This window comes from Schistocerca serialis, chromosome 1 (assembly GCF_023864345.2).
Source record: "Schistocerca serialis cubense isolate TAMUIC-IGC-003099 chromosome 1, iqSchSeri2.2, whole genome shotgun sequence".
Taxonomy (NCBI): Eukaryota; Metazoa; Arthropoda; class Insecta; order Orthoptera; family Acrididae; genus Schistocerca; species Schistocerca serialis.
This window is the reverse complement of record NC_064638.1, coordinates 1269739746-1269765722: the sequence shown is the minus strand read 5'-3', so window position 1 is coordinate 1269765722 and position 25977 is coordinate 1269739746. Positions and strand designations below refer to the sequence as shown.

Below are 25977 nucleotides of genomic sequence, written 5' to 3'. Positions count from 1 at the left end.
TTTAGGGAGAGATACCGCGCACACCCCACCGTAGCTCCACACCTCTGTTCATTACACTAGCCTGAACTTCCGTAATGCAGGACCATGTCGTGTCTGTTACCATCTCCTGAAGACTTTAGTCGCCGGTATGTCGTTAACTCAAATTGCAAAATGCTGACGCCTTGTATCGGCATGCTTTCACAGCTCGCAGGTTATAACGCTAAAACATCTAAATACGAAAATTCTTTAATCATCAATAACACATCCCCCGTCATATTATTATAACTAATCATGCCATCAACGATTCGTTTTCGATAGCTTCTCAATGAATTGTTGCTTTGAGACGGCATTTATTCACAGGACGTAAGTTGAAATATAAAACCCACATAACATGGGCTTCAACTGAAGTCCAATAAGGCGCTTCACAATTCTTTACTGTAAAAAGATAAGAGAGGGAGATGTGACGTAGGTCGCTATGTTCAAATGCGCTTTCAGTATATGTGACGTTCTCGATTTTGCTCTGCACGTTCGGTGTGGCTCCAGAGCATAAACTTCCCTAGCTACGACGTCAGAAACTCAGCACACTCAACACTGACGTTCGAATGACGTGCAGTGTGTCGACGCAGTACGCTGCGTGTTGCTCATTCGCGGGCGGAAAACCTGATGATCAGGACAGATAAAGCTAGAAATCTGGCTAATAGGGAGAAAAGTGAGAAAGTACCGGCGTGTGTTTTGGGTACCGTAATCCAGTCCTCCGGGCGCTGGTACGAACACCTCAGTATTTCGCTAGGTATAGTCGTATTGAAGATGATGTGCTACTGTCCTTTCCAACCGTTCAACACGTTTACCAAGCCAATTTCTAAAGTGATGGCCGCGTAGTACAGGAAGTGAAAAAAAAGTCTGCCGCCACGGAAACAAACTAAAGCTTGGCCGACTCAGTAAGAACGATACAGTTAGCAGACTAGGATAGGTATAGAGAGCGTTTTCCCCCAAAGGAAGTCTTATAGCATCGAACATAGGCCTTAATTTGAGAATGAAATTTAAGCAAAATACATCTACATCTACATCTACATGGATACTCTGCAAATCACATTTAAGTGCCTAGCAGAGGGTTCATCGAACCGCCTTCACAATTCTCTGCTATTCCAATCTCGTACAGCGCGCGGACAGAACGAACACCTACATCATTCCGTACGAGCTCTGATTTCCTTTATTTTATCTTGGTGATCGTTCCTCCCTATGTAAGTCGGTGTCAACAAAATATTTTCGCATTCGGGGGAGAAAGTTGGTGATTGGAATTTCGTGAGAAGATTCCGTCGCAACGAAAAACGCCTTTCTTTTAATGATGTCCATCCCAAATCCTGTATATATTTCTGTGACACTCTTTCCCATATTTCGCGATAATACAAAACGTGCTGCCTTTCTTTGAACTTTTTCGATGTACTCAGTCAGTCCTATCTGGTAAGGATCCCACACCACGCAACAGTATTCTAAAAGAGGACGGATAAGCGTAGTGTAGGCAGTCTCCTTAGTAGGTCTGTTGCATTTTCTAAGTGTCCTGCCAATAAAACGCAGTCTTTGGTTAGCCTTCCCTACAACATTTTCTGTGTGTTCCTTCGGATTTAAATTGTTCGTAGCTGTAATACTAGGTATTTAGTTGATTTTACGGTTTTTAGATTAGACTGATTTATCGTGTAACCGAAGTTTAACGCGTTCCTTTAAGAACTCATGTGGATCACCTCACACTTTTCGTTATTTAAGGTCAACTGCCACTTTTCGCACCATTCCGATACTTCTTCTAAATCGTTATGCAGTTAGTTTTGATCTTCTGATGACTTTATTAGTCGATAAACGACAGCGTCATCTGCAAACAACCGAAGACGGCTGCTCAGATTGTCTCCCAAATCGTTTATATAGATAGGGAACAGCAAAGGGCCTATAACACTACTATAACGCTACTAAAAAAAATAAAAATAAAGGACGAACCACGAAGGAATTATCAGAATGGGACGGAAATCGGTAGATGTGATGCACATACACAGACAAACAACTGATTACAGTTTCAGAAAAGTTGGTCAGAGTCCTCCTCAGGCATATCGTCGCAAATTCTGTCCAATTGGCGCGTTAGTTCGTCAATATCCCATAAAGCGCCAAACGTTCTCAATTGGGGAGACATTCGGCGACCTTGCTGGTGAAGGTGTGGTTTGGTAAGAAAGACGACAAACAGTAGAAACTCTGACCCTTTGTGGCCAGTCATTGTCTTACTGAAATGTAAACCCAGGATGGCTTGCCATGAAGGGCAACAAAACGGGACGAGGAATATCGTTGACTTACAGCTGAGCTGCACGGGTGCCGTGGGTGATGACAAAAGGACTAATGCTATGACAAGAAATGGCGCCCCATACCACTTCTGGTTGTTGGGCCGTATGGGGTCCAGCAGTCACACTAGAATGCTGTCGCTGTTTGGGACGTCTCCAACCATGTCAAAAGAGCGAGCTGGGCCAGTGGTTAACACACTGGACTCGTATTCGGGAGGACGACGGTTGAAACACGCGTCTGGCAATCCTGGTTTAGGTTTTCTTAAACCAATTCAGGCAAATGCCAGGATGATTGCTTCCCTAATCCAATGGGACTGATGACCTCTCTGTTTGGTCCCCTCCCCCGAATCAACCAACCAACCAACCAAACAAGTATTCGGCCTGGAAGCTCTTTGGCTGGAGTAGAATTATCTCGAGTGATGAGTCCCGCTTCGAACCAAAGCCCGAAGGCTAGTGAAGACGTATCCGGAGACGCCCCAGACAGTGGTAGGAATACCAGACTAACGGTCGTTCTCCGTACAGCCCAACAACCAGTTTCATTTGATTGCAGGACCCCTCGGGTTGGATTCCGCCGTACTCTTACAGCACAACGGTACATCGACGATATTCTACACCAACGCCGGAGGATCGCTCTCCAAATGAGAGCGTTTGGAGCATTATCGGTAGGGCTCTCCAACCAACACGTGATTTTGACGATCTAACGAGCCAGCTGGACAGAATTTGGATGGATAGCTGTCAGGAGGACAGTCAACAACTCGGTATTCAGTGTTACCCAGCAGCAAGTTTTAAATTTACAGATGTGCACATTCGAAGTGACTGCCTCTATTTTGGTAACTGCCTTGTTTTTATTTCAAAGAAAAGTTATTTCTCAGTTTCATAGGACCTATTCTTTCATTTCCTATTCTCTTTAGATGTAAAATTACACACTTTCACAGATGTTAAAGGAGAGCAGAACTTATTTTGAGCAGCTAATATCTGCTGACAGGATGTTGCAACGACAGACATCGCAATTAAACTAACGGAAGAGAGCGCCACACCAAAAAATAACTAATGTAGGGTAATGGAGTTTCAGGATTCATTTGTCTAGGTAACATTGCAGGATCACAGGTTAATGTAACCGCAAGATAAGCCACTGAAAATGTGACGTGCTGGTACGTTAATAACAGTTGTAACCGCCACACAAACGTGCTTGCATTATGTTGTGCAGGCGCCGCATGTCAGTTTGTGGGATGGAGTTCCATGCATGTTATACTTGGTCGGTCAGTACAGGGACGGTTAATCCTAGTTGTGGATGACGCTCGGGTTGTCTTCCGATGATGTCTCATATGTGCCCTATTGGAGACAGATCTAATGATCGAGCAGGCCAAGCAAACATGTCGATACTCTGTAGAGCACGTTGGGTTACAACAGCGGATTACACTCCCTGGAATGATGTTCATGAATGGCTGCACAACAGGTCGAATCACCAGACTGACGTACAAATTTGCAGTCGTGGTGCGTGGGATAACCAAGAGAGTGCGCCTGCTGTCATACGAAATCGAGCCACAGACCATAACTCCAGGAGTGTAGGTTGGTCTGGGTTGGGTTGTTTGGAGGAGGAGACCAGACAGCGTGGTCATCGGTCTCAAAGGTTTAGGGAAGGAAGTCGGCCGTGCCCTTTCAAAGGAACCATCCCAGCATTTGCCTGGAGCGATTTACGGAAATCACGGAAAACCCAAAATCAGGATGGCCGGACGCGAGAGTTGAACCGTCGTTCTCCCGAATTCGAGTCCAGTGTGTAGGTCCTGTGCGCCTAGTACACAGATAGCTTGGTTGCAAGTCCCCGCCTGGCCTCTTTCTAACCAACACACGGTCGTCACTGCCACCGACGCACAACTGGCTTTCATCAGAAAACACAGCAGACCTCCGCGGTGCCCTACAAAGATCTCCCGCTTGACATCACTGAAGCCGCGAATGGTGGTGATTTGGGGTCAGTGGAGCGCACGGTACAGGGCTTCTGTCTCAGTGCTGTCCTTGAAATAAACGATTTGTAACAGTTCTGCTGCAGATGCGGTACGATGCGCCGGAGCTATACACCGAGCACAATGGTTTTCTCTCTCGGTAGTTTCACGTAGCCATCTTCTTGCGACCGTACATTCTTGTGGCCACCGCTGCCGGCGTTCATGAACGGTGGCTTCGTTCCCGCCGCTCTTTCTGCAGTATCGCAGAAAGAACATCCAGCTTGGCGTAGCTCTTTTACACGACCACGTTCAGACCCAGCGACGTGTTGACAATGGCGTCTTTGTCGCCTTAAAGGCATTGTTGACCAACAGCAGCTCAGCGCGTCCGATCCCAAAGCTAACAAACGCTCACGACCGTTACATTGTGTACTTAAGGCAAACCTGATTTGCATCCTCGTAGTGGCATTAGCAGCGCCACTCTTATGCGACTGGCGCGAAAATTGAATAGACATCGTCTTTCAGATGTTACACACGCCTACCAACTTTCGTTTATGTCACACAACTCCTTCTTGGTGATGCGATTTTTTTCTGTCAGTGTATATTCATAATATCTCAGAATTTATAAAAGTAATATACATGTAATACAATGGGTCTCTAAATTCTTAAAATAGCGCTTGATTTGTGTTATACACGAAAAAACGAAACTGGTAACTGTCAGTTGCAGTTCGCACAGGGCGAATGGCGTGACGCCGCCTAATTGCACCGTCTCGTGACTTCGCTACATTTATATTTATACTGCACAACTCATCCTGCGGTGGGTGATGGAGGGCACTTTGTCTACCACTGGCACACCACCACTCCCCTTTTTTTCCTGTTCCAATCGCGAATGGTTAACGTGAAGAGCGTCTGCAGGTCAGCCTCCGTGTGAGTTCGAATCTTCATGATCTTTTCGGGAGATAGGTATAGGTGGAAGCAATATATTGCTTAAGGGGCTCCGGAAAGGCTCAAAATCATGAAAAGTTCAATTTTTACTTTTTTGCGTTTTCTGAATCTGCAGACTATTAACTTTTAATAGATATATAATTTATTCAATTCCGAAGACTACAACTATTTTTAAATTTTTTTTGAAATGTGTTCTACATGGGCGTGACCCACTGTGGCGCTGTTAAACTGCTGTCAAATGGTGTTATTATTAACGTCCGTGTTCATCAGGTACATTTTAGTGATGTGAGATAAAGTATGTGTTGTGGCCAACCTGTGATGGTTCAGTATATATCGCTGGTGTGATTGTCGATTGTTTCATGTTTATTTACTCTGTCGTTATCTCGAAAATATTCGTAATTAATTCTGTTTCTTGAGTCTCTGTTTTGTTGAAGTATAATAATGAGTAAAAGTAAAGTTATTAGAAATCCTCTGAAGGCTTTTAAGAAAAGGAGAAATGTTGGAAAGCCAAAGGTATGTATTATTACTGTAAACAATAAAGACGATAACCAAGTGAGTGAACCTAACCTCTCAAGTACACCTGCCCATAGCAGTCAAAGTGGGAAAGAAAATACTTCACAGAAGAAGCTTGGTTCAATGAGTGAAAACTATGAATGTTTTATGGGCGAATCGGATGTGAATGAAATATTTGATATGTCGGTTCTCAAAGGAATTTTTTCAAACTGTGTAAGATGTATTCATTGTAGTGAAGTTGGTCTGGAACTCTCCATAATAAAGCACGTAGGACTTGCTAGTGAAATACAACTGAAATGTGATAAGTGTTCATACATGACCACCTTTTGGAACAGTGTTGCAGTAACTGCAACTGAAGAAAATGGTAGCAAAATCTACGAACACAACAACGAGCGATGCTTGCTTTAGACAAGGAACGCCTTCGGGCTGCAGACAGGGCTGTAAAGAGTCTAGAAATACAAGCAAGAGTCAACAGGAGGAGGAACAAGAGGAAGCTGGAGGAGGAGTTTGCAGAGGATGAAGATAATCCATCCTATGGACCTGGAATGCACTAAAAAGTTAATCCAATCTTTGTCGCTCGATTCCCAAAACTTTTATTTTCTCATACTAATTACATGTTTTCTAAGGATCTTCCAAACATATTTGTTTCAAACTTTCAGTAAATGTTACACAGTACCTTCTGCATAATTTAACACAGCCTTTTTCCAAAAAACTGTATATTTTTGAATATATAAATAAAAAATTGCAAAAAAATGTTGTGAATTTTCATTACAATTGAAAAAAAAATCATCTTTAATAACTGAACTAAAATTTTGTAAAATCCCTGTGTTAAGTTGTAGGCCATATTCCAATAAATAATCTGTAAAAAGTTCAACTTCCTACCTCAAATACTTTGTGAGGAAAGATGTAATTTATAAGCGTTATTTTAACATTGCAAGTATAGGGCGTTCCGGAGCCCCTTAAGACTTCTACGAACGTACGCTCTGCGAACATTAAACCACATTGTGGTGCAGAATGCCTCCCTTGCAGTGTCTGCTATTGGATTTGGCGCATCACGTGTGTGAGGCTTTCGTGCCTACTAAAAGAAATTGTAACGAAGCGTATTACTCTCGTTTGGATCCTCTCTGTTTCCTCTATCAATCCTATCTGGTACGGATACCAGACTCACGAACAACGTTCAAATGACACTTCCTGGCAGATTAAATCTGTGTGCCTGACCGAGACTCGAAATCGGCAACTTTGCGTTTCGCGGGCAAGTGCTCTACCATCTGAGCTACCCAAGCACGACTCATGCCCTGTCCTCACAGCTTTACTTCTGCCAGTACCTCGTCCCCTACTTTCCAAACTTTACAGAAGCTCTCCTGCGTACTTTGCAGAACTAGCACCGCTGAAAGAAAGGATATTGCAGAGACATGGCTTAGCCGCAGCCTGGGGGATGTTTCCAGAATGAGATTTTTCACTCTGCAGCGGAGTGTGCGCTGATATGAAACTTCCTGGTAGAGCACTTGCCCGCGAAAGGCAAAGGTCCCGAGTTCGAGTCTCGGTCCGGCACACAGTTTTAATCCGCCAGGAAGTTTCACATCAGCGCACACTCCGCTGCAGAGTGAAAATCTCATTCTGGAATATTCAAGTATTGGTCGGACTAGCGTTTTGCAAGCTACCTCCTTTGTGAGTGGACTGCACTTTCTCAGGACTCTTCCAATGAATTTCAGCCTGGCATCTGCCTTACCTGCTCCATTTTAAATCGTTCCGTGCTCATCCTACCATATATTTAATGGATATCGGCTTACAATGATTCCTCGGCATTTGTGCAGTCACGTAATAACAGGTCTTTCCGCCTATTTATGTGCAGTATTTGTTGTTGGTTTCGACGCTGAGCACAGCAGACGTAAAACTTGTGCAGTCTACATCTACCAGTATCCACAGACTATAACAAAGGTAATCTGCACATGTGTCCTTCGCTTTCGAAGTAGGCAGAAAAAGCTCCATGAAAGTAGCTTTTCTACTAAATTTGAGGCACTTTCCATCAGACAGTTGTTTACAAAACGCGGTTGATTGATTCCGTTTAAAAGCGAAGTGCGGTTCGTTTGAAGATACATCTCATCGAAAAAAAGTACATTAACATTTAGCGTACATCGGTAGTTTATCTAATAAATTGCGTGTTTTGACATTCAATTAGGTCATTGTTGTTAAAAATGAACAAAAATGTGAATATACAAAATACTTTTCTTCATTCTTTTTATGGTGTAGCAACCTAATCGTCATCCAAACGGATCCGACAACACCAAGTAATCATGACACGGTCTCATTAGTTTTACGTTAAACGGTTCCAGAATTATATTAGATCTGTATATGGATAAGTATTTTGCTTATATTATTATCAAACAGTGCAAATATACGTGGTATCAGCTCATCCAGTAGTACGTGTTACATCCTTAGAGACACGGGTCGCACGCAGCTTGGTTACAGCTGCTCCTTGTTGCTATGTTAATGCCGATGACGAAGCCTTCTGACGAAATGCACTATTTATTGAAAAAACTATAGGTCGCAGATAAAAATTATTACTTTTCTTAATCTGGATTAAAGTAAGGCAGAGACGAAATCACGAGACAATACGAGCAATTTTAAATTGTTGTTGTTGTTGTGGTCTTCAGTCCTGAGACTGGTTTGATGCAGCTCTCCATGCTACTCTATCCTGTGCAAGCTTCTTCATCTCCCAGTACCTACTGCAACCTACTTCCTTCTGAATCTCCTTAGTGTATTCATCTCTTGGTCTCACTCTACGATTTTTACCCTCCACGCTGCCCTCCAGTACTAAATTGGTGATCCCTTGATGCCTCAGATCATGTCCTACCAACCGATCCCTTCTTCTAGACTAGTTGTGCCACAAACTACTCTTCTCCCCAATCCTATTCAACACCTCCTCATTAGTTATGTGATCTACCCATCTAATTTTCAGCATTCTTCTGTAGCACCACATTTCGAAAGCTTCTATTCTCTTCTTGTCCAAACTAGTTATCGTCCATGTTTCACTTCCATACATGGCTACACACCATACAAATACTTTCAGAAACGACTTCCTGACACTTAAATCTATACTCGATGTTAACAAATTTCTCTTCTTCAGAAACGCTTTCCTTGCCATTGCCAGTCTACATTTTATATCCTCTCTACTTCGACCATCATCGGTTATTTTACTCCCTAAATAGCAAAACTCCTTTACTACTTTAAGTGTCTCATTTCCTAATCTAATTCCCTCAGCATCACCCGACTTAATTTGACTACATTCCATTATCCTCGTTTTGCTTTTGTTGATGTTCATCTTATATCCTCCTTTCAAGACACTGTCCATTCCGTTCAACTGCTCTTCCAAGTCCTTTGCTGTCTCTGACAGAATTACAATGTCATCGGCGAACCTCAAAGTTTTTATTTCTTCTCCATGAATTTTAATACCTACTCCGAATTTTTCTTTTGTTTCCTTTACTGCTTGCTCAATATACAGATTGAATAACATCGGGGAAAGGCTACAACCCTGTCTCACTCCTTTCCCAACCACTGCTTCCGTTTCATGCCCCTCGACTCTTATAACTGCCATCGGGTTTCTGTACAAATTGTAAATAGCCTTTCGCTCCCTGTATTTTACACCTGCCATCTTCAGAATTTGAAAGAGAGTATTCCAGTTAACATTGTCAAAAGCTTTCTCTAAGTCTATAAATGCTAGAAACGTAGGTTTGCCTTTTCTTAATCTTTCTTCTAAGATAAGTCGTAAGGTCAGTATTGCCTCACGTGTTCCAACATTTCTACGGAATCCAAACTGATCTTCCCCGAGGTCGGCTTCTACCAGCTTTTCCATTCGTCTGTAAAGAATTCGCGTTAGTATTTTGCAGCTGTGACTTATTAAACTAATAGTTCGGTATTTTTCACATCTGTCAACACCTGCTTTCTTTGGGATTGGAATTATTATATTCTTCTTGAAGTCTGAGGGTATTTCGCCTGTCTCATATATCGTGCTCACCAGGTGGTAGAGTTTTGTCATGACTGGCTCTCCCAAGGCCATCAGTAGTTCTAATGGAATGTTGTCTACTCCCGGGGCCTTGTTTCGACTCAGGTCTTTCAGTGCTCTGTGAAACTCTTCACGCAGTATCTTATCTCCCATTTCGTCTTCATCTACATCCTCTTCCATTTCCATAATATTGTCCTCAAGTACATCGCCCTTGTATAAACCCTCTATATACTCCTTCCACCTTTCTGCCTTCCCTTCTTTGCTTAGAACTGGGTTGCCATCTGAGCTCTTGATATTCATACAAGTCGTTCTCTTCTCTCCAAAGGTCTCTTTAATTTTCCTGTAGGAAGTATCTATCTTGCCCCTAGTGAGACAAGCCTCTACATCCTTACATTTGTCCTCTAGCCATCCCTGCTTAGCCATTTTGCACTTCCTGTCGATATCATTTTTGAGACGTTTGTATTCCTTTTTGCCTGCTTCATTTACTGCATTTTTATATTTTCTCCTTTCATCAATTAAATTCAATATTTTTTCTGTTACCCAAGGATTTCTATTAGCCCTCGTCTTTTTACCTACTTGATCGTCTGCTGCCTTCACTACTTCATCCCTCAGAGCTACCCATTCTTCTTCTACTGTATTTCTTTCCCCCATTCCTGTCAATTGTTCCCTTATGCTCTCCCTGAAACTCTCTACAACCTCTGGTTCTTTCAGTTTATCCAGGTCCCATCTCCTTAAATTCCTACCTTTTTGCAGTTTCTTCAGTTTCAATCTGCAGTTCATAACCAAGAGATTGTGGTCAGAATCCATATCTGCCCCAAGAAATGTCTTACAATTTAAAACCTGGTTCCTAAATCTCTGTCTTACCATTATATAATCTATCTGCTACCTACTAGTATCTCCAGGATTCTTCCAGGTGTACAATCTTCTTTTATGATTCTTGAACCAAGTGTTAGCTATGATTAAGTTATGCTCTGTGCAAAATTCTACAAGGCGGCTTCCTCTCTCATTCCTTCCCCCCAATCCATATTCACCTACTATGTTTCCTTCTCTCCCTTTTCCTACTGACGAATTCCAGTCAGCCATGACTATTAAATTTTCGTCTCCCTTCACTACCTGAATAATTTCTTTGATCTCATCATACATTCCATCTATTTCTTCATTTGAAATTAAAAACAATTAAACACGTTTTGTATCGAAGCGCCGATGGGAAACACCTACAGTTTTCCAGGCACGCTGCGTTCATGGTCTCCTCGCAGGGGATTTTTTTTTTTTAACATTCTGGAAGTCAGTGTCCCAGTGGGAGACGCGTGGCTATTTACCTTCTTGTTCAGGGACGCCCGCCTTAATTAAGCTCTAGTATTGCCGATGCTGTATACCGTATTATTATCATAACGTAACGTAACGTAACGGTAGCGACACGCACCGTGATTAACGGCATCGGTGACGCCCCTGAGGAACTTCCTGGTACAGAGGCCACCGTAAGCTCCGTCAGTAATAACGCCCGGTGTACAACCAGACGATGTCTACGGAAGCTCAATCCGACCAAGGAAGCCTTCGAACACTCGGGGCGAAGTGAGGAATGGAACGCAATGACGAGACGTGACCTTCGCGGCACAAGTCTGTTCTGTGAATCACGATAATAGAACCCAACGTAGCCGCGAGCTGCTTCATTTCTGTGCATTTCAAGGAGATATTATTCACCCTCGAGGTGAATACGCCCATTTGCGTACCCAACAGAAGGATCGTCTGAACATAACTATTCTACAGTACTGGGTCAAAGTTTGAATATTACACAGTTCTTCCAGCTTAGGAAAATAGAGCAAACTGGTTGGCTCTTTTTGCATTAGACGTAGTCTACGGTGCCTCTTCAGGGGGTTATGGAGGCACAATTTAGTTAATTTTTCACCGTCAGCAGCGGATATGTAAATAACTAACAGCGGCAAATTGTTCAAATTTTAACAGTATATTTTCTAGGTGCTTATCTAGAAGTGCCATGTTCCCGCTTCCAAAAATCTTTATCCGTCATCGAGAAACACACCAAAAACATGGTGTTTTGATACCAGAACCGAGCGGTGGATTCCAGAACGGCTGTGCAAGTCACATGGCTGAAATTTTTTCGATGTATCCCTAAGATCCAGGTCTGGAACATTTTCTTGATATCTTTATCCGTTTCCGAAATACAGAGGTCCGTAGTTACGCAACTTCTACACGTAAAATACGCACGTAAAATTCGGTGTGAGGCGAAAACGTAGTTTATGAAGTGACGTAGCACGGAGAAACATGCTGTAAAGTGTCTCTGTTATCATCAGAATGGTTCTGGTAACCCCATGTTGTAGTCCTGAAGCACACCCAAAATTTTTGTGCACGTGAAATCCGGTCTGAAGCGTCAATTTAGTTTTGCGTTATTTCAGCTTCACATAAGTAAACTATCAAAATTTTACTGACCTGTAAATTTCTTTTCATGTGGCTGACAAGCCCAATTGTAGCAGGAAAAGGAGGGAGACAATGGCTGTGGAATGTGGTTGACACTGACGGAACAGTGCTACGAAAGGAGTGAGGGAGGCAGCGCCAGTGGGGGAACAATAAAGGGAAGGAGATAGTGGAAGTGGGCGAGAACCTCAGCCTGTGACAATGACGAAGAGGAAAAGAGAGAGAGTGGCAGTGGTAAGAGACAGCAGCAGTGGGAAGGAATGAATGACATCGTAGCAGTAAAAGATAGGAAGAGAGTGAGAGTGACAGGAAACAGTAACAGTAGGACAAATCGAAGGGAACTGTGGCTGCGTGATAGGAGACAGTTACAGAAACAGAGAAAGAGATAATGACAATGAATGGGGCTAAATGAGTGAGTGTGAATGGGAAAATGGGAGTGGATGGATAGGAGCGACTTACAGTGACACTCCTTCGGGTGTGAACCAGTTACAGTGAGGGGAGCTTGTGGAAGTGAGAGGCCAGTTACAAATTAAAATTTTTGGGAGTATTTTTAAAGAGGAAGATAGGTTGATGTAGCTGTTACCCCACTTGCCAGTCGTAGTCTTTTAAACAGGAGCACTTTCGTCTTTTTTGTGCTCCAATAAGAGCATTTTTCCTCTGGTTTATGGATATACTCATGACATAATTTGTAATCTCTGCATTGTTTACATCATTATATAAACAAGAGCTCTGCGGGTATAACCAAATGTTACGTTGTGAAGCAAAGTGAGTAAAAAACACAGTAATCCAATCTCCAAGCAAATTTAATTGTCTTTGGTCAAATATGAGCTATTTCTTGTAGATGTCTGCTATGTAATTGAAGAACTGCGATATCACTCTATTCAAACGTGAGCCTGAGTGGATGGAAGTGGCATTAGAAGCAGTAAGAAATAGGGTCACTGCCTGATAAAAAAATGTAAAGCACCCAGAAGTGGAGAACGCAACTAAATGAAACTTCAGGGTTTGAGAGGGTATATGAAGTTATTTAGGTGATTACAAAATCGAGTGAAATTTACGAAGAACTTGGCAGTGGCAGCCCATCTATCAATATGACTTTGTGTCCCCTTTGGCCTGGTTGCATGCACTGATTAGGTTGGGAAGGATGTTCATCCTCGGCTGAGGTAAGTCGAGCCACAACTGTTGTGAATGGTCCTTGATATCCTCGATGCTGGCAATGGGATGGGGTTGACGCCTTAGCTGATCCCACACGTGTTCTATTGCGGATAGATCTGGCGATCTCGCTGGAGACTGAAGTACTTCAACATCACTCTCACGGTCCAGAGAGACAAGTGTCGTGTGCGGACGAACATTGTCCTGGCACCATGATGCTGTCGCAGGAAAGCTACAAGTGAAGCGTAGGATGTCAGTGACCTACTGTTTTGCCATCACAGTCCCACAGTGGCTTCCCGTACCAGGGCGCCACTGTAGCACCGCTGTGCCGCTCCGAAACACTGGAAGAATGGAACCCCTCCCCAGATCGCCACCACATTCGCCGACGACCGTCATCCGGGGCAGTACAGAACCGCGATTCATCGCTGATCACAATGCAACGCCATTCAGCAGCAGTCCACGCCTCCAGATCACAGCACCACTCCAAACGCAGCTGTTAGTGTTGTGGCATTAACAGCAGCCTATGCATGGGAAGGTGATTCCCTGGCCCAGCTGCTGGTGGTCTTCGCCCAGTAGTAAGTGACGACATGGAATATTGCAGAAAGTACACTATTTGTTCTTCGATGGCAGCTGCGGATGTGAAGGCGTGACGATACGTTTGGTGCACAATACGACGATCCTCTTCTCTGGTGGTCATACTTGGTCGATCGGAACCTTGACGATGAGTATTCTTGCCCTCACGTTTCCATGCAGTCCGTGGTTAGCACACTGGACTCGCATTCGGGAGGACGACGGTTCAAACCCGCTTCTGGCCATCCTGATTTAGGTTTTCTGCGATTTCCCTAAATCGCTTCAGGCAAATGCTGCGATGGTTCCTTTGGCGGGGCACAGCCAACTTCCTTCCCCATCCTTCCCTAATCCGATGGGATCGATGACCTTTGGTCACCTCCCCCAAATCAACCAACCAACTATGCAGTTCAACAATGGATCATAGTCACATGCGAATGCCCCACGAATCTGGATATTGCACGGATCGACCAGTTGGCGAAAAGGAGATCCACAATGAGACCCCATTCAAATTCTGCTTAGTGCTGATAATGCTGTCTTAAGCCCGCATCTCGTGGTCGTGCGGTAGCGTTCTCGCTTCCCACGCCCGGGTTCCCGGGTTCGATTCCCGGCGGGGTCAGGGATTTTCTCTGCCTCGTGATGGCTGGGTGTTGTGTGCTGTCCTTAGGTTAGTTAGGTTTAAGTAGTTCTAAGTTCTAGGGGACTGATGACCATAGATGTTAAGTCCCATAGTGCTCAGAGCCATTTGAACCATTTGCTGTCTTAAACAAGTACACGGCGTCTCCGTGTTCTTCGCAGCGATCGCCCAACGTCTGGCGATGTTCACGCCTCTTATATACTCTACCAAGCACGGTAACACTGCTAACGCAATCTGGTGACTTTTCTACCCGTTATAGAGACTTGCAACTCTAATTATTTACATACCCACCGATGGTGTGTCCGTGTACGAAGTTACGTTGACATCCGACCGGGTCTTCCCGCTGATTTACGTTTTTGTCAGGCATTCTATTTCGTCCTCACTCTTCCTTCCATAACAACACAAACACTTTACTAAAGGCACAAGAGCTTATTATAGCCATACACAAAACGTATGTTAACAAGTCGGAGGTAAGAAACGGGTGAATCATCCCTATGAGCAGATTGCCCAGGACTACCCGCATTGTTTTCGTACCGCCGGACTATGGGTCACAGTATGCAACATAGTAGAAGTGCGATACTTGGCTATCAATGCTGATCACTTAAGTACGCATCATATGTCAAATTCCTTGGAAGAACGTAAAAATGTCGATCTTTGTTATGGATTGCAAAATACTTTTCAGAAACAAATGTTCAAACAGCTTTTGTGAATGCAGTCGGGTCACTTGTTCGACAACGCTCGTTGCATTTGTGCCTTGAAAATGACGGGGTGTTCACCTGTCGAAATATCGGCAATTATCGAAGACGTCACTCAGCTGCACTCTCTTTAAGTTGTTAGAACATCTTGTATGCCGAGAGAAACTCAAGTTTCACACAAACAAGTGCAACGCCAGATATTCCAAATTCATATGGCTCCAAGCACTATGGGACTTAACATCTGAGGTCATCAGTCCCCTAGACTTAGAACTACTTAAACCTAACTAACCTAAAGGTCCGCAGCTCGTGGTCGTGCGGTAGCGTTCTCGCTTCCCGCGCCCGGGTTCGATTGCCGTCGGGGTCAGGGATTTTCTCTGCCTCGTGATGACTGGGTGTTGTGTGATGTCCTTAGGTTAGTTAGGTCTAAGTAGTTCTAAGTTCTAGGGGACTGATGACCATAGATGTTAAGTCCCATAGGGCTCAGAGCCATTTGAACCATTTTGAACTAACCTAAGGACATCACACACATCCACGCCCGAGGCAGGATTCGAACCTGCGACCGTAGCAGCAGCGCGGTTCTGGACTGAAGAGCCTAGAACCGCTCGTCCACAGCGGCCGGCCCAGATATTCCATTAGGAGGTTTTGTACTAATGGTCATATTCCCAAAGCGTATATTGGTTTATCGGGCACCAGAAGTCCTCGTTAAAGTTGTTCTTACCTCTAGACGATCACCACGGCGAAGTGACCCAGAGGTAGTGAATGGCAGTTCGTGTCAAATACGTACAAAATCGAAGCTAGTGTGCGAAAAGAAAAAATTACGATTGCTAACTATTATAATAACATCAAGCAATAACATCAGTATCACACATAAGGATATCGTGGCGAAGGTACATGCTGTGGAAAAAAGATTTAAAAACACATCTGCATGAAACGAATATGATACAGTTTCCATTAAAACCAACCACGAACACAAGACTTCGATTTCTTGCAAGAATTCCAGATATATGATGAGTTTCTGCAATCAAGGATGTGTTGAAGTCCTGTGCGATCTACTCTTGAATAGTGTCGGAGTATTTGAAAGCTGTTTCACGTCCGACCAAACGAATTTATTCGAGACAGAATTCGTAGACGTTCTGCTATTGTTGTAGCCAGCAGCAGGAGAGTATAATGGAGACAGGCAAATCCCTCACGTGGACGTGGGTGGATGAAAGATTGTCGGATAAATGTAGAACACTAGCGTTCAAGGCAGACAATAAAAAGAGTTTTACTGCCTCCTTCATATATTTTGTGGAACGACCGCAAGAATGGGTCGGAGAAGGTGCGGAAGCATACTGAAGCACACAAACAGTGAGTGTTTCCCTGTTCCGTCCGCAACTGAAATGGTAACGGCAGCGACTTGTAAAGAAAGGAAGTAACCTCTCCCACTCACTGCAAAATGACCATATAATTTGTGGGTGCCTCTTTAAGATATCGAGCATTGTTTTGTCTATCGCTAACACAGAAAATTGGGCGATAATTGACTGATGTAAACATTACATACAGTACGAAATTTACAGTAACATGCGGCGTAATTTCCGATCTCCGTCTCTTCGACTGCTGTATCAGCATAACGCAAATTAACAAGTTTGCTAATGTACAAGGACATCTTCTGCCGCTATTTTCTCAGTAGCTACGAGGCTACAGTTCTGTATTTGTCATAACGCCAAGAGAAGCTGGTGTGAACTTGTGTACTATGTCAAAGTATTATCTAGGTACAATAGAAATTCCGCAGCGCATAATCCTGGACCGTCATTAGTTGCAATCTTTGCTTCGACAACAAGTTGTGTCAGTTATCGTGCGCCCAGCTGTATGCCGTATCACCGCATCGTTTATACCTGGGCAACATATAACGACGACCATTAGGTGACGTCAGCATTGCTTTAATTTTTAACTTTGCTGTAGAGTCGAAGCTTCAAAAGCTGATGGACGGATATGTTGCATTTCAGACTGGCTGTCATAGGTACATAAGCGCCTTTGCTAATCTGCATTGTAAACACAATTGACAAATAATGTATGTATACGTGCACATTCTATAATTGTAGTTGGGATAGAGTGGCTAATACTGCCTTTAAGTCTGCCAAGAGGACGAGTAAGAAAGAGTCAGCAGCTACAGATTAAAACTGGTCGATGGCACAGCTCTTCGGGTGAGGAGATGAGAAACTGCTACAGACGATCTTTGTATGTCCATCTCTGTAGAATATGGTGGATAAGAAGTCGGCTGGTCATTTGAAGTAAAGGGCAGTACACCTCCAGTCCTAGATTCTGAACTCTTTATTACGCTAACGGTTTCGATGTTACAGTATATCGTCATCTGGCCCCTTGACAAAAGTAGATGGGATACAATCGAATTGCATATAGTCATTGTAGGAGCTACAATAAGATAACCGGGATATGTAGCTGTCTGATATAAACGACATTTATCATCCCGTGCATCTACCGACAACTTTTAGAATAAACGTTCAAATCAGAAGATTAGAGCCAGTGTAGTGTTGAAAATCAGTGGTTCTTATCTTTGACCTTCTTGTTTTGAATGTTTAGTCCAACAGTTGTAGGTAGACGCACGGGCGATCACATCGTTTATCTCAGAGATCTGCAGATTCCGGTTATCTTGTTGTGGCTCTCACAATGAGTGTAAGCCGTTCGACTGTATTCAGTCTGCTTTTGTCAAGGCACCCGATGACGATTAGTGTCACATTGAAACCGGCAACGTAATAAAGAGTTCAGAATTTATGGCTAAAGGTGTACTGTTGTTTACTTCATTTTGATACGGATGAGTCTTGAGTCTAGATCCTATGTCTAAATTTGCAACGGTATCCTGCAAACAACTAGAAGGCGCGTGGCGAAAACCGAAGTTTCTTCTTTCTGATTTACGTATGGAATGTAGGATGACTGACTCCTTACAGAAATGCCTCTCTGCTGCCTGTTTTACGGCCAATATTATCTTCAACGGGCGCAAAGTTGAGGGATACGAAAAAAATCGTAGAGCTGACAATGAAAAGCAGTTCTTGATATTTTGTAGTCAAGTCTTTGGGAAGTACTAGGTCTCTTTTCACAGTGTTTGTTTATCCATATATACCGCCGGGAAAAAAATGCAGAGCCCTCAAGGAGTGTGTTCGCTGGTACCAGCATATGATACGTGCACACTGAGGGGTGGTAGCGATTCATTTGTCACGGTCATCAGAGACCAGATGGCGCTCTGGAGACCTTTCTGTGCGCCCCCTGTTTTGACTTAGCAGGCAGTAACTGTGTGCAGTTTAGAGGTGTGCAACATCCATTCTAGAATACAACCACGCCCCCCCGACGAATACCTACCCTTGTTGAACAACTTCAGCCATTTGAGCAGGGTCGCATTATGGGCCTGCGGATAGCTGGATGGACGTGTCGACGTGTTACTGTACACATCGGGCACAATGTATCGATGGTGTGTCGCTGCTTTTAGGAGTGGTCTCTGGCGCATACCGACACTCGCTGAGCAGGTTCTGGACGTCTGCAGAAGGGGGAGAAGGAGAAGGACGAGGAGGAGATTTGTGGCAGGCCGATGTGACCGAGCGGTTCTAGGCGCTTCAGTCCGGAACCACGCGGCTGCTACGGTGGCAGGGTCGAATCCTGCCTCGGACATGGATGTGTGTGATGTCCTTAGGTTAGTTAGGTTTATGTAGTTTTAAGTCTAGGGGACTGATGACCTCAGATGTTAAGTCTCATAGTGCTTAGAGCCATTTGAACCATTTGGAGATTAGTGTTTAACGTCGACAACGAAGTCATTAGACGGAGCACAATCTTGGATTAGGGAAGGATGGGGAAGGAAGTCGGCCGTGCCCTTTCATAGGAACCATCCCGGCATTTGCAATTAGCGATCTAGGGAAATTACGGAAAATCTAAATCAGGATGACCGGATGCGGGTTTGATCGTCATCCTCCCGAATGCGAGTCCAGTGTGCTAACCACTCCGCCATCTCGCTCGGTCTGGACGTCCACGTAGTAGAGAGGACATCAGGATCGACGCATTGTGAGAGCAGCAGTGGCCGACCGGACATTGTCCAGGGAACAACTCTGGGCACATACGAGCGGCATTTGAAAAGACCGTGCAAAGATAAAAACTACTTACGTGTTTGGGGTAAACATTTTGATTTTTCGACACAGTCGCCTTTTAGACTTATAAACTTCGTCCAATGCTGTTCTAATTTGTTGATCCCTTCAAAATAACAGGAATTGTCCAGGTCTGGAAAGTAGCTATTAGTTGCTGCAATCACCTCCTCGTTTGAACAAAATCTTTGTCCCACCAGTCATTTCTTCAAATTGGAGAACAAATAGTAGTCTGAGGGAGCCAAGTCTGGAGAATAGAGGGGATGTGAAATGAGTTGGAATCCTATTTCCATTAATTTTGCGACCACAACTGCTGAGGTGTGTGCTGGTGTATTGTTGTGATGGAAAAGGACTTTTTGCGGTCCAATTGCCGGCGCTTTTCTTGGAGCTCGGGTTTCAAACCGTCCAATAACGATGAATAATATGCACCTGTGATAGTTTTACCCTTTTTCTGATAGTGAATGAGGCTTATCCCTTGCGAATACCAAAAGACAGTCGCCATAAACTTTCCGGCTGAAGGAATGGTCTTCGCCATTTTTGGTGCAGATTCTCCCTTGGTAACCCATTGTTTAGATTGTTCTTTGGTCTCAGGAGTATAGTAATGTATCCATGTTTCATCCACTGTGACGAAACGATGCTTAAAGTTCTGCGGATTCTTCCTGAACATCTGTAAACCACCCTAGCAACACTTTACACTAGTCCGTATTTGGCCAAGCGTGAGCAATAGCGGAATCCATCTTGCAGATAGCTTACTGATGTCCAAATGTTTATGTAAAATGTTATGTACCCGTTCATTCGAGATGCCCACAGCACTAGCAATCTCACGCACTTTAAGTCTTCTGTCATCCGCCAACATATCAAGGATGTTATCAATGATTTCTGGAGTCGTAACCTCCACAGGGCGTCCAGAACGTTCAGCATCACTTGTGCCCATATGGCCACTCCGAAAATTTTGAAATCACCTATAAACTGTCCTAATCGAAGGTGCAGAGTCACCGTAATGTTTATCAAGCTTCTGTTAAGTCTACTGAAGCCTTTTGCCTTTCATAAAGTAATGTTCAATCACCACACGAAATTCTTGATCATCCATTTTTTTTTTTTAAATCACTCGACTTCCTTGATTCACACGGATGCCAAACACAAAGAAATATACCAATATGGCTGAAACTTCGTGTGCGCTCTTTCCAAAGATGCTACTGACTAAACATGACCTGGATACGCGCCGGTGGTGCCATCTCTCGGACTTTGCACGAACTTTTCGAACGCCCTCGTATACCACCGTTGTGGCATGGCATGACAGGGAGTGCTGCTGCTACGCACTCGAGCACCCGCCCTACACTCCTCTTCCCTCCGCATCAGATTATCACACTTTCGGTGCCTTAAAAAAAGGACTTAAAGGGTCGACGATCCCTGTCAGACGCAGGAGGACAGGGTGTTTTACCGAACAGGTATCTTCAACCCGGAGCGTAGCGGCGATTTTGCCTGACTGTTATACTGATTCAGGACAGTACGGCCTTCGAACGGAAACTTCTTGATCGCCTGTAATGCAAAGTAAACGGATTAATGCAGCAGTCCTCATAGAAATGCAAAGGAACTGTGATGTCGTTGCCGTCGCTGCAGGGACAGCTCAGCATAAGCGCCGTTGTGCTGCTCTTCCACTGCATTCGATGAACACGCATATGAGATGAACATTGGCCAGCTCTCCATCTACATACCTATCCGTACTGTTGTGCATAGTTGTTTGCGCACAGCTAACACTGCCGGAAAAACTAAACCTGACACAAAGCCGAGCAGTAGTGCATACTATTCTTTCTCAACATCCTGAGACCTGAATGAGGCCTTCCTAAAGAGCGCGCACAGAATAACGTGGTCAGTAGATGTGCAGTTGGCAGGGCACGCGTGGGGAGGGGAGTAGTGCGATTGGGGGAGGGGCGGGGGGAGGGGGCTACAGTCACGCACTGTAGGGGAAACCCCTAGAGCTGGAGGGGAAGTGACATTCTAAACTGAAGTCTACGGCCACATTTTTGTTAACATTGCGAAGAGCCCAACCACGCTCACATTTGCATGGTGACCGTTCAAAAAGATCTGCTCCATCTGCTTTGGTTAGTAGCTAAAAAAAATTCCAATGAAAATGCAATAAAAGCAGCGATTTATTTTCCTCTGGCGTGTTAACAATTTGTAGCTTTCAGAGCAGCGTCATGTGAGGCGAATTTTGAGTAAACCCTACAGTTTCTCTTGTTGCCATGTTAAAATTTGCATCTTTTGCCAGAACACAGAGATGTTTACTCAGTGTCACTTCACTAACACGTTGTGCAGACTCAATTACGAGATAATTCTGAAACAATTATTTATTAAGTGAGGAATTGAATAAGGGCATAGCTTATGAATAAGCGTTTCCTCGGTACAAAAATAAACGTGTAATGTCTTCAGTTATGTCGTTACAAAACCCGTAGCAATTCCCGTTCCGCCAGCTATCGATGGCCCTTAAAAATTACAATCTTTCTTTGAAAAAGTCTGTAGACAGCGGAGTAACCTATATGGCATAATACTCTTCTCTTTGCGTGCTATCATTTGCCACAATCTCATTTCGATATCTCAACCATTTCTGAAATATGAGGAATATTGTGGCTATTCCACTTTTCTTATCTCTGGCGCGCGCTGTCGCAAGCGAGTGTGCTACATCAGATCAATTTTCTCGATACAAGTGACAGATAGAGACCTAGAATCAAGTCTAAAGAAAAATTCGGTATGTTAGCTTAATTTCATACCCACAAAATATTATGTGATATGCACCAAACGCAAAATCATAGCGACCTGTATTTTACGTTTCAAACTTTTTCGAATTCCTCGCAATGTCTTACTTACATGCAGATATCGCAATACCTATGGCCTTTAACGGAATGACTGGCACGTTATCATGAAGCTAACATATAAAGCTACAAGTAACGCATAAATGAAATTTTTTACCGAATAGTTTCTGTACAATAGTTTGATAGAGAATGCAGAGCATGCACTTCGATTCTGCCCGCCCCCGGTAGCTGAGTGGTCAGCGCGACAGAATGTCAATCCTAAGGGCCCGGGTTCGATTCCCGGCTGGGTCGGAGATTTACTCCGCTCAGGGATAGGGCGTTGTGTTGTCCTAATCTAATTTCATCCCCATCGACGCGAAAGTCGCCGAAGTGGCGTCAAATCGAAAGACTTGCACCCGGAGAACGGTCTACCCGACGGGAGACCCCAGTCGCACGACATTTACATTTTTTACTTCGATTCTGTCTTTGCTGACAAGCGAAAGGGAGCAGATACTGTTGGCCTCACCTTCCGAGCACACGAATTAGCTTGCTCAACGCTTGGGACTAAGGGTAACTGCTCGTCGGCCACCGTATCTTGGCGCGGACTTGTAGAAGTCGGTCGACTTTTGGACAGCTAACGTTTTGTGCCCGGCCGCTGCCGACATTTTCGACCTAACACTGCAGTACCCGTTTATTCCGTAGTCGTCGCAAGTTGATTGTTGTGCCTTGCCGTGCCAAAGCAGTAAACAAATGTGTAGCACCAGCAATGAGTGACTATAGCGCGGATTATTCACCCGCACCGCCACACCCCCTCGGCTGCCCATGTGCTTCTAGTCGGCGGGCATATCTTGCTTCCTCCGCTCCTCGCATCCGCGTAAGAATTCGTTCAGCGCGTCTCGAACAAACTATACTAGCTTGAGGGCGAAGAGTAAAACAAGCATTATTGTTGTCAACGGCAAGTCCTGTGGGGTCGGAACAAGTTTTGCATCCAAGCAAGATAAGCGGCGCACATCGTCGGCATTTGCACACTATTTAAGGAAGTGTCATCCTAGTGCAAATGTTCGCTGAGAGGATGCTGGAGTCCGTTTGAAACCAGTCGATGTTACTAACCAGTAATCCAACAAAGGAGCACATGTGAAGGGATGAACAACAGCCTGCACAGAATTCGCAAACTAACACCGCAGTTCAGAGTCGAGGGAATGTCTCGCACTCATCTCTATGACAAGCTTTCTGACGATGCAGCCAGTCTAGCTTCTCCTGTGTGCGCAAAGTATTCCGCGCGGCACTGAGCGGAAAGCTTTACCGAAGTTATGCAACACACGCTTCATTAGTTTCCTCTATACACAAATGAATAAGTAATGTTAGCAGCGTCCCAGTTACGAGCTCTGTCTGCGTATGCTAAAAAGTGCAGTGTATTACAGACGTTCGCATACTGTTCGTAGACATCAAAACGAACCTATCACAGCGTACATCGACAAACACTGCTAAACATACTAAAAGAGTTTCAGATTCAAAATTAATCAGATTAATTAACAAGCGTACGGAAGAAGCTTTCTGTTGAATAAATTCACCAATGGGAGAAATTGAAAATTTTAAAGTGTCTACCAGACTGAGAAACACGTTCGCTTTCTCATACGTATTATTTAACGTCATCTCGGATGAAACTGATAGACAATTTAAAAACTAATCTCAAAAGAATACATCTGCAGCGCCTACACATTGCCACAGGCTCCTACACCGATTACTGTTACATTTCCGAGAAGACAGGACTACTTGGTAATCAGGAGAAGACAGAATACCTGATGAAAATTAAGAAAAAAATCTTACTAAGTAACACATGTCTGTGGTCGGACCATCCTTCAAGAGAGTTTTATCAGAGTTGTGCAAACACCGTAGCGTCGTCACAATGCTAGAGAAGGGATCACGAGCATGGAGCCTTTTGTACATCGAAATGGAATGCAATCAGTAGAAAACAATAAATACAGATGAGTGAATATAAAAAATTATAATAAAATGGAAGAAATAGTTTTTATCTTTCGTAATAAGTTATCTATTTCTGTGCTCTTTCTTCCATCTTATCTGCTAACCTTAATCTATTTTTTATCGCGGTTCCCCACTTCTTCTCCATGTTCGATTTCTTCTGTGCTGCCGCCAAACATTTCTGTTACTACGTCGTTGCTTCTTCCATTTGATAAGAGCGTCACTAAACGGGATGTAAACAAGACTAACATTACTGTGATACAATACAAACACTAAAACACCAAAAAAGGCGGCCAAAACAGCGGTAAGGCACTGGACTCGCATTCTGGAGAACGACGGTTCAAATCTTCCTCCCTCCATTCTGATTTAGGTTTTTTGAAGTTTATGTAAATTGGTTAAAGCAAATGTCGGAATGGTCCCTTTCCCATTCTGTGTTTGTGCTCCGTGTCCAGTTATTTCATCGTCGACGGATTGTTAAACCCTAATCTTCCTTACTACATTTATAACTACAACTTATCATTATTACTATTATTACTATCAATAAGGTACGCCACATATTGTATTGTTAATTCTCTTAGGGTATCTGGGTAATTATATAAGACGACCTGATAACCCTAAACCAATCGGATGAAATTATTCGTAATTAGATAAATGAAAAGGTCGGACGCCAGTCTACCTGATACAGTATTCTCTGGAAAAACAAGTGAAACACTAGGAAATAATTTTTTTTAAAGAAATTCCCGCCATTTGGCTATTAATTGTTCATTAATTTTACACAGTTATGATTTCGGCTTTGTAGCAATTCTCAAGTGCATGCTGAAATGTTAAAATTTGTCTGACCCGTCTGCGAAATGTCATCGTCGAAAAAACATATTTCTGGTCGTAGAGACCAGTGTCGTATTACAGGATTATTGGCTGTTAAATACGCCATATTGTATGTTAATGGTTTCTCATTGTGTACAATGTCAGCCCATATTACGTATCTTCGATATGTACTCGTGCCCTGTAATACGACAACTGGCCTGAAAGACCAGAAATATGTTTCTTCGACGATGACATGTCACGGGCAGGTCAGACATTTTGACATTTCAACGTGCACTTGAGAATGGCTACAAAGCCGAAAACGTGACTGTGAAAAATAAGTGAACAATTAACTGCCAAATGGCGGAAATTTCTTTCAAAAAATTCTATATGAATGTGGTCCTCCACGACGGCAAGATCGTTAACTAGGAAAGAAGACCCAGAAGTGTATGGTGGGATAACATAAGCAGGATTAATATCGACATCGAATGGACAGGGTCCGAGAAGACAATATTAGACTAATTACAGAAGTTAAGCAGTCATTCTTCCCACGCTCCATACGTGAATGGAACGAGAACAAACTTTGATAGGGGGTACAGTGGGAAGCACCCTTTGCCGTGCACTTCGCGGTTGTTCGCAGGGTACGATTGTAGCTAGACAACAACGCTTTAGGCAGAAAAAGATGGAAAAGGCGTATGGAACATGGGAACGGTCCAGTCCCCTTTCTACACACAATTAAAAGGAAGTACACGTTTCCAACACACGGTCTCATCGTCAGGAGCACGTAACGGTAGCAGAGCACAGTACCTGGATCGGCAGCCCACGGTGCACGCGAGGCGAGCTCCGCCGTCAGACTGAACTGTTGTTGCGGCGGCCGAGCTCTCCCCGGCAGGTAGCGGCGACTCCTACCTCTCTCTGCATACGGCCTCTCCCCGACCACGGCGCGCCGCGGAGGAATGTCCAATGCCCGCCACTTTCGGGTCACATCGCCGTCCTTCTTCACCCTCCTTATTTTAGTCGAGATACCTACTCCCGTACTTCGCATTGTGCCTTACACTCATTCGCTAGCTGTTGTCACCTGTGGAATCACCCCTTTATCTCGAGTGCCACTTC

The 25977-nt window shown here is 44.0% G+C and overlaps 1 protein-coding gene across 1 annotated transcript in view; it reads right to left on the bottom strand.

Moving 5' to 3' along the window:
* The window catches only part of LOC126419448 (heparan-alpha-glucosaminide N-acetyltransferase), a 314616-nt gene extending 288903 nt beyond the window's left edge, over positions 1 to 25713 (bottom strand). Inside the window, exon 1 of the mRNA XM_050086639.1 lies at positions 25672 to 25713. The gene's annotated coding sequence lies outside the window, so the exon portion shown is untranslated. The remainder of the gene's footprint in view (positions 1 to 25671) is intronic.
* Positions 25714 to 25977: the final 264 nt, after the last annotated feature.